Source organism: Seriola lalandi, unplaced genomic scaffold (genome assembly GCF_002814215.2).
Source record: "Seriola lalandi dorsalis isolate HSWRI2012SDOR001 ecotype SW California unplaced genomic scaffold, Sedor1 jcf7180002054998, whole genome shotgun sequence".
In the NCBI taxonomy this organism is placed as follows: domain Eukaryota; kingdom Metazoa; phylum Chordata; class Actinopteri; order Carangiformes; family Carangidae; genus Seriola; species Seriola lalandi.
The window spans coordinates 1,089,202-1,097,504 of record NW_019525547.1 but is presented as its reverse complement, the minus strand read 5'-3'; positions in this window follow the sequence as shown (position 1 = coordinate 1,097,504).

Here is an 8,303-nt window from a genome sequence, read left to right as displayed (position 1 = left end):
TCCTGAGTCCATGTTTAGATGTTAGCACAGCCCCACATCACTCAAACTTATATTTTTATATTTTGTTAGTGGAAAAAGGCACCACACCAAATCATCCCCTGCATTCACTTAAAAAGAATTTTCTCCTGAACTCTTTTGAAAAATCCCAAACAACAAGTGTTTGAAGCCGAGTGAGTCAAGTGTGAGCCTTGAGGATGTTTCTTTGTACTGTAAATGTGGCGGGAAGGAGGGAAACAGCGCAGCAAAGCAGCTCATTTGTGACTTCAAACTTTGCTGTGGAGAGCCAATTTACCCTGCTATTATTCAGGATTGAGGACATTTAATAAGCTTTTGTAACTTTGTTAGAGGTGCAAATGAGGAGGTCCAGATTCTAAATCAGGCGTTTGAAAAGTGTAACATACACCAGCAACATACAACATACACCAGCTGGAAGATGTAGGGAACGGCAGAAGATGGGACTGTTGCGCAGAACATGATGCCATCATGTGTCGAGCCTGGATAGCCCACAAACACACCTGCTTCACAGATGGCCTGCATTTGTATAGATGGAAAAAGCTTAGTACATACAGTCTGCACAGTGCTGGTTCCCTGCAGATTTAATCTGTATGTGGCATCCATCTATGGCACCAGCAGCATGGGGAAATGCACGAAGTTGATTGAAGCCTTGGGCAATGGTGGGAAGCTCATGCAGTGATGGCAGTGGATAGATTGGTCTTTATCTTCCTGCTAACTCTGTGCATCAAGGTGCTTCTTGGAATTCTATAAGCAGTATTCACCAGACAGTGAAAGCCCATGGACCAAGCTATGCAGGGAATCAGGAGCCTCCATTTCCTGGCCCCAACCATGGTCATTTGATGAAGAAATGAACTGCACAGTAGCTCATGTTGAAGGAAAATCCTTCTTGAGGCAGACCACTGGATTACCAAACAACAGCATAGTAGGGGTGGCAGCAGGCAGCAGGCAACTGTATCTACAGCCCTCTGCCCTCCTGGGATAAAAGAATAACATAGAAAATATTATTTTAATACATTAAGAACATTTATCGTCATTTGGGCATTTCATCCACTTAGGTGATGCGTAGGCCTTTAGAAATCATGTTGCCGCTCTGACATCCTCCAACAATATTATCCTTTCTTTGCATTAATTGAGGACAAACCATTTTATCACGTCACAATGAAATTACAATAAATAATGTAGGCTACATCTACATCTACACAACTTAATTATTAGTCTACACTAAACTAACTACTAATTACAACTAATTACTTCTTTTTTTTTCCAAAAAAGCCCTAAGCAACAAATCTAGCGACTTTTTGGACAAACCTTCCAGCTACTTTCCAGATCTGTGTCTGCACAGCAGCTGACAAAGCTGCACATGTGCAGGCTGTGTGAGAGAAAAAAAGAATAAGACAGGTATTCTGTTGCTTCTAACTTTCTCTGCTAGTGATCATTTTACAGCAAATACAGCTGAAGTTACAGTCTTTGTCTGTGACATATGTGTTTTGTGATTTTGTCAGATGACATCATGTTTATAAAATCAGAATTTGAGCAGCAGCTTGAAGAGACTGCTGGTTAACATGTAGTCTCAATGTGCCACATTAGTCATAGTTATTATTTCTGACTTGCTCCATTGTCCGACAACAGAAATAGAAAAATATGTCAATGAGAACAGCTTTATTGTGACTTGAGACTTTTCAAGTAGGCTTTAGCTTACTTTCCATTGAAAGTAGTTGGCAAAACTGGTAATTGAACAATATTAAAATCCATGTGCACTCAAGGCGCATTTATAAGTATTGTAATAGCAGTAGTGGAAAGTAATTAAGTAAGTACTATAGCTAAGTACAATATTGAGGTACCCCAAAGACTGAGCTGTGATTTCAGCTGTATTAACTGTAAAATGATCACTCAGAGAGAAAGTTAGAAGAGCCACAATATCTTTCTTTATTTTAAGTTTTTTTTCATGATTTCAGTCATAGAGAGAGAGAGAGCGAGAGATAGAGAGAGAGAGAGAAAGAGAGAGAGAGAGAGGATGACATGCAGCAAAGGGCCACAGGACGGCCAGGACTAAGACTGAAACAGCACACAATAATTTAGTCTTTCTTTACTTCAACTCCAGAACGTCAGACTTTATTAGAGGCAGGTCTTTATGTCTCACTCCCTCTGTTTGATATGTAGAGTTGGTCATAGTCGTTAGTACGAAGCCTCGTTACCGATGACTTCTCTCTCTCCCTCCCTCTCTCCTTCTCTCTCTGCTCGGTGTGTCTAATGTTTAGTTATTACTCTGCCTCCTTCAGTAATAATGATACATGTAATGAAAGTAGTTTATTTGTTGTAATGGAGGCGAGGCTCAGTGTATTGGAAGCACTCCTCCTCTTCCCTGCAGTTCCTGAACAGCCGGGAAACATGAGCGGCTCAGTAGACTGTGGCTCAGTACTTTGATGATGATATTTCCACCATTGGTCAGCAGTCAGTCAGTCAGTCAGTCAGTCAGCAACATTCCAGATTATAGGGCTGTCCAATCCAGTCAAAAATTAACTATTAAAAGTAAACCACAAATTGTCATATCTATATTTGTTTGTTTGTCATTCTGTAGTTTGGCCGACTAACAGTTTATAAGCTACAGGCGGCTAAAATTTCTTGTCATTTATTTACTCTCATCAGCTGAAGCTTTTTCCTCTCAACAACTATTAGCTCGACATTGTGGATCATAATTAAAATTGCAGCCTTTGTGGTCTGAAATTATGATTTTGACTTTAAACTGATTAACTGTCCAGGCCCTATCATCAAGAAGCATTAGGCGCATGGAGTAACACTGTCATTCTTCTGCTATCTGAGGCAATAAAAAACAGACAAGTGATGCAGTCTGTTTGTGACTTTTCTTCTTCTACTGTAATGATGGATTCAGAGCATGAGAGAACTGACAGGTTTTGCAGGGAGAGGAGGGACACTTGCTGAGAAGGGCCACAGGGTGTGTATGTGTAAGCTGGATGTGGACACACACTTACAAACATATACACCACATTTACACACACACTTACACACACACACACACACTGTTTCTTTCTTGCTTTCTAACTTTTTTATCTTGCCTTCTACAGAACTAATTCATCTTTGTCTCTTCAGATGTGTGCGTGGTTATGCTGATTCTTCCAGCTCTCTCTGTATTAGATAAATTGCTCGTCATTAGCATATTAGCGGGCTGATAGCAGTCTATCAACTCCAGTAGATGTCAGCTCTTCTGAGATCTGTCTGAGAAGAGGTTTCTGGCTGCGCTGCGCAGACGGTGCTGAAATCCTTGACAGGTGCCGGATCTGAGAAGGAAAAGATCGCAACATGAAATATTATGATTTAAGCAAGAAAGAGTGTAAAACTTACAAATCTCTGGGTGTCATTTCATCTGTACATTTTTGCTTACAGCAAAACTGTCATAGGCAGAGATCAGTGGTACGAGTGAACAAAACAGTGAGAGTCATTAAGCGAGGAATAATCGCAGCTACGTAGATGAAAGAGAAATAAAATCAACATGCCAGAATGTATTCACATGGCCCAGATGAAGCTCAGAAACTACATGGCATGCAAGTGAAACCTGAGCATTTTTTGACAAAGAACAAAGAGGAAGAAAAGTTTTAAGACTTTAGTAATACAGTGCTGGATCACCACAGAGTTTCTAGGCTTTGGAAACTATGAGTGTATAAAAAATACAAGCCCATTAGTTCGTCTGTGCAGCAGGTTATTATGACCCATAGTTACGTTTTGTTGCTAGGTGACATCTAATGGTCGTAGTAATTATGACAGGAGCAAAGGGATAATTGCGGTGACGTAGTATAAAGAGAGACAAAGTCCACGTCAGGAGGAGGTTGTGGTGGATGGTTGGATATGACACAGGAGAGCTCTGTTCCATTCCCATGTGAAACCAGCTGTTTATGTTGTTTCTTACCCACGTTGTTATTATTATTGCCAACAAAGATCGTCTTATGCTGAGGAAGTACTTACTTTAACCCAAATCACAATCTTTTCCTGAACCTCAACAAGTCATGACTGTTATATAGGCGATGAGGTAGATGTTATTTCGTGTTTTATATTTTCTTTATTCTTGTGTTTATTATGGTAACCATGACAACTGAGTTCCGGTACACATGCCACCGTAGGGGCACTATCTCAGGAGACACTCCTATGAATCGTATCAGAGGGTTGAAAAAAAGTCCCGTGTGGTTGTTCAGGTCAGAGGAGTGGTTGTACAGCATAATAACAATAACTAAGGTGAACTGGCTGTGTGGGTTTGTATAGAGGGATGCTGATGTGAACTATATCAGTTGCTTACTGCATCTTTTGCTTCACTGAATCTTCATCTTGTCTGGTTTTGACCAATGACTCTGAACACTGAATAAATGCAACTGATGTTGAACTGAAAGATTTTTTTAGTGTGCAATCAATATCATAATGAGTCATCAACACATATCATTAAATGAAATATTCAAGCAGTGGTAATAACACTCCAACTGTCGACTGATTGACAGAATAGCCTACAGCATAGTGGTTTTCATGCATACATATCAGAGCTCCCCCTTTGGCTAGCCCTCAGCTTGTGTCCTTGCATCCCCTTCAGTCATCTTCCCTAATGCCTAAAACCCTGGTGGGGTCCTGAGGCCTCTGCTATCCCAGAAGCTTTCCCAAAGCTCACCCTGAAGGCTTCAGCAAATCAGTTGGTGAGACCCTGTGTGCCAGCATTATTTCTGGGCTCTGGACTAAAAATTCTGGGCATTTCTTTGAGCTCGACTTTTTCTTTGTTCCATCTTTAGAGACGGATGCAACTATTTCATGGGTGTGCAATAATTAATCTGCTGCCATCTCCAGGATTACCAACTACCTGACAGACAGACTGGCTGATGGTCTATCTGAGTTTGTGGAGAGTGGTACAGGAAAATCCTCTGCTTCTGAATGCGGCCAAGACCATAGTGATGGTGATCGACTTCAGAAGGAAGAGCACAGCTACACAGCCCCTGTGTATTCTGGGAGAGAATGTTGTTCTAGTGAAGGACTACAAGTACCTGGGAGTCCACCTTGACAACAGACTGAACCGGAAGACCAACACAGAGGCAAGACCTTATATAAGAAGGGGAGGAGCAGATGTTGAGATCCTTTAACGTGTGCAGTAGGATGTCGGAAATCTGTTGTGGCTGATGCACTGTTCTTCTCTGTAACATTCAGTCTGTTGGTGTCATTGGCTCAAATGCTGCTCCTCCAGCATTTGAGCCAATGACACCAACAGACTGAATTAACTGGAAGAAGAAAGTCGGATCTGTAATTAGCTACAAACCAGACACCTCTGAAATGGTGGTGAAGAGGAGGACACTTGCTAGCCATCTATCTAGATAGCTAGCTAGGTAAATTTGCAGGCGTACCCATTAACCGTGTGCGCTGTGTCTGCATTTGGGTTCAGTTGCTAAATGCTACTCTCACCACTCTCACATCAGCTATCAAAGAGCAATTTGACACTGAAGACACTGAGGAGTTGTGCTTGCCTGCTCTGCTCCGCTGTGTTTGAAGGCTCACAGATGTCAATAGATGTAAAATAGAAGCTCCAAGAACACAATGACAGACAGGTTTAAACGATGAGGCACAAACAAGCAAGGCAAGAACCAATTAGAAAACGAAGGAATGATCATTTTATTGACTGTTTTTAGACCAATAATGACATTGTTTACCATTCAAGGACGGACAGGCCTCTGCATGCTAACAGGCAAAATGAAATGAGGGCTCCATTTGTTTTGGTTTAAAAGTTTCATGAATAAAATCCTACAGTTTTTATATTTGCATATGTAGCATTTTCACCATAGGCTCGTGATATGAGGAAAATCTGGAGGTGTTTGACGCGTCACGGCTGCGTTGAGTGTTCTAGAGATTGGGAGTTGATTGCCTATTTCTCACACTCTGCTCCCAGCTGAAATAGACAGATAAAAAAACCTGTTGATGTCACATTGACATGATATTAGCAACGTTACATAAAACTGACACCTTCCACTATAGTTTCTATGTCTCGGCTGAATCTGAACAAAAATGTATTTTTAACCATTTTAGCAGCTGCGTGTGGAGACAGTGAAACTTTTGTGACAATTTCTGTCAAGAATGACTCAGAAATGTTTTTATAATGAAAAGAAATCCAACATTCCAGTAAGAGAGCTAGAGCTGCAGCAGCAGCAGCAGCAACACAGTGAACACACACACGTGCTTCTCCACAGCAGGTCAGGGTCGGTAGCCGCCACGCTCACGCAGCACAGACAATGTGTCATCTGTGTAATGCACCTGCACTTACTGCTTTGTTTTGTTCTCTCTCTCTTGCTCTCCCACACGCTGTCTCTCCCTCGCTCTCGCTGCCATTCCCTCTGGTGCTCTTTCTCCTCAGCTCAATTAATGAGCTGACAGAGGGGAGGAGGTAGGACCTGAGGAGCAGAGACCGCACACTCACTTGCCCCACAGCCTGCACACTGCTGGGGGTGGACTCTCCTCCCCAGATTTGCCCTTTGTTTCCCAGTATGCTCCCAGGTACCGGGTGTTTGTTTTTTTTAGTTTATTATTTTAGTTTTGGGTTGGAGACCAGTGGTAGTTCAGTTTTTTGTTTTGGTTTACTTTAGTTTTCTTTAGATAGATCAGGGGGAGTACCTGGGTGTGACGGCCTATGATGTGGCTCTTCTTTTGTTTGTTTCTATTGTATTTTGAGTACAGTTTATTATGTTTCTTATAAAGTTTCTTCTTTCTTGGCAGCTCTAAGTCTTGGTGTCCTTTATATGATCCAGTCTCCACTTGAGTTGAGTGTTGAGAGAGGCCATAACATAACTAAATGCAGGAATTCCACATATCAAAATACAAAATAAAATGAATAAATAAAAAATAGGATTGAATTCGAAACAGAAAGACCTGGTCATCAGACTCATCAGGCTCATTTAGACTTTAGTCTGTGTTAACCTGTGTGCACTTTTTGTTTTAGTTTGTTCTTTAAGCAAGAATGCATTAAGGTTCATTAGAGCACTTAAAGTTGCTTGAAGGTCATTCATTCTCTGAAGTAAACAAGAATTGTTATTAAGTTTTTCAGGTTTTGAATAAGCTTTGAAACATCCTGACAAACAATATGAGCTGTAAATAACAACAGGGTAATACATGATTATTCCTCACAAAAGAAGACGTGGCCCTGTAAACCACATACAACTCTGACAAGGACAGTGAATGATTGTGCCGCGCCTCCATCCACTGACACTTGTCCCTGAAAGCAGCTGCTGTAGCTTAATATTTTAATGACAGCTTGGAGAGAAAAATGAACCCAGAGTGCATAACTTTACCAAGGCTGAATTAAACAAATATAATGTTGTATTATAGAAAAGGTTTACAAATACTTTACTCTACAGCTTGATCTGCACAAACACACATGCCAGATCTTTTCAATTCAAGCTGGTTAAAAACACGGCTGTAATTTACAATGAGGAGGAATTATATAAACCAAATAACTGGACAGCACCTAAATGAACGCCCTCTTCTTCCCCAGTGGCCAACTCTTTCCACCAGATTTCACTGAAGCACAGCTGTGATCCTGGCCTCTGTAGTGGAGGGACATAAACCTGCTGCCAGGTTTCAGATTCGGGAGCAAGGTGTTCCCGCAGAATCAGAGGCTGCTGTTTTCCCCAACACTGCCACCTAAGGAATTTGACAACAGGACTACATTTCAGTAAGAAGAAGGACGACGATCAAATAATGATTACTGTAATGTTTTTAACCCTCTACCATATTTATAATGATAAAATTATATATTATTATTTATAATACACAACTGTGGTCCTGAACCTGCAGCCTTCAGTACTGCAGGTTAATGCTATTGAGATTAGGTTTGAATATTCAGGGCCACGATACAGTGCTCATGGTTCAATAAAAAAACATCTAGCCCAGCCAATCAAATTTGTCCTTCACAACCTTGACTGCACTATAAGCAGAACTGCACTGTAGCTTACACATCCAAACAACAGCCAGCTACTATAATGTCTTTAATGTAGCGGGTAACAGATCACAAATACCTTCTAAACACACAGAGCACAAGTGATAATTAAAGAGTTGCTAAAACACACACATACATGAACTTCGAGTAAATGTACTTAATTACTTTTCACCACTGCTAATACAGTTACAGTCCCTGGCAAATGGGAGGAAGTGGAGCCCATCGGAGGCAGTGCAGCAAGCAAACTCTGCTCTCACATGGCACAAGGCAACACCTACACAGAAGAGAAAGCTAGTGGTTGATGAGATCCAGCAGCGAGAGG